Below are 4,238 nucleotides of genomic sequence, written 5' to 3'. Positions count from 1 at the left end.
GATCTAGTTCAGTATAGATCTCGGCCGAACAGGCTGCTGCTGTCAGAGTGACAATGTAACCGTCACTCTGACCTGATGCAAAGTTGGAGTAATGTAAATAGTGTAAATAAACCTAATATCCAGCAAGGAAGGCAGTCCTCATCCCTCACCCGCTCCAAGCATCGGTCGTCGGTCATCGGAGCGAGTCGAGATCGCCCTCTCGGCTCGCGCATCAAAAGAACATCCCTATTTCGTCTCCATCAGTTCGCCAAGAAGATGGAGAGGCGAAATTTAACTGGCTCCGGAACGATCGCCGGGTGGCACTGCACTCTCCCCGGAGGGGGAGTACGCCGTGGCGGCCGCCTATTCGGCACGTGCTTTTTTCTCGCGCTAGGAAGAGGGCTGGGTAAAATTTTCTTTCGACTTATGAAAGTACACACATTAGCACGTGTCCAGCAAGTTCGGTTTACAAGTAGAGTAGCTACTGAGTCCATTTTTGCCGGTGCATGTCTTGTCGTCTGCTAGAGACGCGTCGTCTTCTACGCGGCGCTCGAACGGCCGAGCGCCCCGGCGGTTTCACAGGATAAAGAGTGCTCTTGTAAAGCAGACGTCTCCCGGCCCGCTCCTCCGCGGCTGGCAAGTGCACGCGCAGCTCGCGCTGTCTCCAGCACCGCCTGAGGCATCCATCCCCCTACTCACGAATGCGAAGAAAGCGACCGCCGGCTGCGCGAGCCACTTAAGCCAGCACGTACAAAGGGCGGCGGGAACACTCCTCACTCGCCCGAAACGAAATGATGAAACTGAAAGTGAAGCAAACGCCCCATATTGTTCCATGGTCAGCTGCCACGACAGTAACAAGGCGAAAGAAGAGGATCCATTCGTTAAATTCTGCATATTCCCCGCGAAAGCGCACCAAAAGGATAGACTGTAAGCATGGATCACTGCGGTTCGAAAGGTGAAATAAGTTGGCACATTTTTGTTTGTATCTGTGTGCTTTCAGTTTACATTATCCGGCTTTGAAAATGCGAACTAGTGTGCTAACGAGTCCTCCCCTCCACGCTTTTTTAATGCATGCTGCCAATGATTGTTTTCCGCTATAATAAATGAACTTCGGAGTTGTTTAGCTGGTTCTGTTTGATATCGTTCATATATAACACAATAGGTTGACATTTTGCATGGGGGAAAAAAAAATTGTTTCTAGCGATTTACCTAGCTGTAGTAGCTCTGGTCCGTCTTGTCATTGCAACTTGTGTTCTGGACGGGATTGCTGCGTTGTTCGTTTTTTTTTCCACATTTACAAATACTGGTAATTAAAAGAGGTATACACCAAATTCTGTATATTCTGCGGCTTTCGCCGCTCTTGGCCCAGAAGGAGCTGGTAACTAGGGGAGAAAGCGAGAGAGAGAGGGAACGATCTTTAATGGAGTCTGGCGATGTTAGCCGGGTGGATTGCTCCTTGCTCTCCGCTAGCACTCCGTCTCAAATTGCACGATATGTAGTAAATTCGCGCACACTCCTGCAGAAGCAATCTTATTATGACTTCATTGATGGGACACCATGAGCCAAATTTATGCCACCAGCTCGATATGGCCTAAGACCTTTAAGCTTCTTGCAGGACGGTGGATCCTAGTTTCAGCACTACGTAGGAAGTTTCAAGATATTCCAGAGCCCACAAGCTGCGTTCCGGAGACATCTTAAGCCATTAAGCCATTGTCGATGTCCGTTTAAACGTATATAAATTTTCGTTGGGCTGCGGCCAATACATGGTATGTTTTAGCGTAGCTTTGTGGTGCCTGCAATCTTAAACTCGCTGGTCACTTCTGTGCACCAAGGTAGACCATGTGCTATCACAAAAGGTCTGCCTTCTTAAAGGGCCGCAAAAGAATGAAGAAAATCTCTTTAGCGCGCTGCGTAGATAAAGCAACTGTTTTTGAACGACAGCGCGAGATTGTTTTCAGGTAGCGTATTTTGCAACTGGTGTACTGGACCTCAAAGTAGTTACCGACTAACTTCTACCTTTCGCTTTTCCTGTAATAAACGTTTACTACTACTACTACCACTAACTTCCTTCTGACCGCTTCTTTATTGGGCCCTTGAAAGTGCCACATTTAAAGAAATTTTTGGAAGAAATCAAATTTTTGCCTATAATAGCGTTTAAAATGAAGAGTCCACATTTTTTATACAAGTTGCTCACTCCGCAATTGATTTCTGGCTCTTGGTGGCAGTCGAACCATTCCACGAGTTACTGTTCAGCCACAAATTGTGGTGCCCAATTGAACAGACCGTCTGGATGTCGAATACGTGAACAGCAGCGGAAACACGTTACCTGCAGCACCCTTTAACGCTGTTCCTTCTGACTTCATTCAGAATTCCAAGCCTTCGAGGAGTGGAAGAAGAAGCAACACTCAAGGCCAGGCACCGCGAGCGCTGCTGGCGAACGATGTATCCGACCTACAACACACCAACTGGCCGATCACTGAGCTATAACGTCATTTTTCGGGGTCGGTTTCGAGGTCGAAGACACGCTGCAGGGTGTTGCACAGCACCACAAGCGCGAGCAGTATCACTGCCCCTCGCAGCGTAGCGCCACTACCTTGTGCAGGTCGTCGAGCGCCAGGAGGTGAGGCTCAATCTTCTTTTAGCATGCACACTTCCCCTGAGATGGCTTCCTTGAAGGACTTTCTCTGGTAGGCGAACACGTAGAAGTTGATGAAGAATGCCAGGCCAAGGAGGCCCTGGGGCAGCGCGAGATATATGAAGAAGCGCGGGTAGCCGCAGTCGTAGAAAAGCGGCACGAGTCCGTGCGCGATGATTACCAGGTGCTGGACAATCTGTGCACGCGTCAGGTACTTCTTCCACCAGAGGTACTTCTGGAACCTGGGACCGCAAGCAGCCAAGAAGTAGTAGGTGTACATGATGGTGTGTATGTGAATGTTCAAGATGAGGCCGAACAGAGACTGCCCATCTCCACCCAGCGTGTACCAGAGCCAGCCGTTGGCCACGACCAGCGCGTGGTGAAGCGTATGCTGGAGCGTGATTTGGCGTTGCTTCTTGCGGAGCACGAAGAAGAACGTGTCCATAAAGTCGGCCACGCGCACGAAGAAGTAGAAGTAGCCCCACCACAGGATGTTCATTGAGTTCTGGTCGGTCGCGTACGTCATGCCCTGACAGAAGAGATTGTAGTTGCCACCAAAGTACGAGTTCTTCATAAAGTGGTAGCCGAAGAATGCGTTGGTCACGATCATGATTAGGTTGTAGATTCTGATGATACCCCGCAGGTCGTACGGCTTGCGGTTGGCCATGAACCGGGGCCCGGCACGGTACACGATGTACAGGTACCCTCCAACGACCAGGGTGATGAAGAAGGGGTTCCCCAGCAGGAACCAGTCTCGGGTGCGCGGGTCCGAGCGCGGGTACAGCGGCCGGCTGAAGCGGCTGAACTCTCCATGGTCGCTGGTGGTGATCTTCTCGAAGCCGGCCATCACAGATCCTCTGATGTGACCCCTTCTCGCTTTGTCGCTGCCGCACGTTGTCGAGCCCAGCCGCCCCGCTCCGCTCGTGGTGTACCACGGCTTCTGTGTGGCCCGCTCGGTCCCGAGAGCCGTTCGGCACTGGTGGCCTCTTTATATAAACATCGGGGAAAGAAGGTCCCAGTGTTGTTGTCGGGAGAGGAGGCCGCGGGGAGGGGGAAAGAAACCATTAAACAATTGGTGCTTTTCGACACTTGGCCGGATACGGCCGCTTTCTAGCGGAAAACATAAAGTGCGGCGAAGAAAGCCGCTGTGCGAGGAGGCGGCCGAGCGCGCCCAATATGCGGAGGGGGACGTGGGTCATTCTAAGGAAGAGTTTGGCAGCTCTTTTTATAGGCGGCGAGGCTCCCTCGTCTGGCTCCCTCTACGCGGATAGCGATGCTGCGTCCGCGAGGCCGGTTAGCCCGCTCCTCCGAAAATAAGCGGTTTCACTTTATTACCGGAGCACGCCAGAGTTTTCGGCACGTTCATTCTCTTTCGCTCTCTCTCTCTCCGCGGCTGCATGGCTTCTCAGCCTCTCAACTTCCTGCCTGCGTGCGCGCGCGCACCGCGCCTCGTGGCGTTGTTGTTGTTTTCGTGAGCGTTGTTGTTTACGTCTGGATCGTATACGTTGCAGTTCTTGCGACCGTACTTCAAGATGGAAGTCGTGGGCCCTTGCGCGCTGCCTTGATAGCACAGGGTTGGTTAACAACTTCCCGGGCGCCCCCTTTAGGCGGACAGCTCGGTGCC

The 4,238-nt window shown here is 52.0% G+C and overlaps 1 pseudogene; it reads right to left on the bottom strand.

The window, feature by feature from the left end:
- Positions 1-1,637: 1,637 nt before the first annotated feature.
- LOC144173600 (very long chain fatty acid elongase AAEL008004 pseudogene) lies at positions 1,638-3,576 on the bottom strand (annotated as a pseudogene).
- Positions 3,577-4,238: the final 662 nt, after the last annotated feature.

The sequence above is a fragment of the Haemaphysalis longicornis genome, unplaced genomic scaffold, assembly GCF_048455015.1.
Source record: "Haemaphysalis longicornis isolate Haplotype H1 unplaced genomic scaffold, Haemaphysalis longicornis Haplotype H1 scaffold_3, whole genome shotgun sequence".
In the NCBI taxonomy this organism is placed as follows: domain Eukaryota; kingdom Metazoa; phylum Arthropoda; class Arachnida; order Ixodida; family Ixodidae; genus Haemaphysalis; species Haemaphysalis longicornis.
Note: the sequence above shows the minus strand (reverse complement) of the source record. Positions and strands in the feature narration are given on the sequence as shown.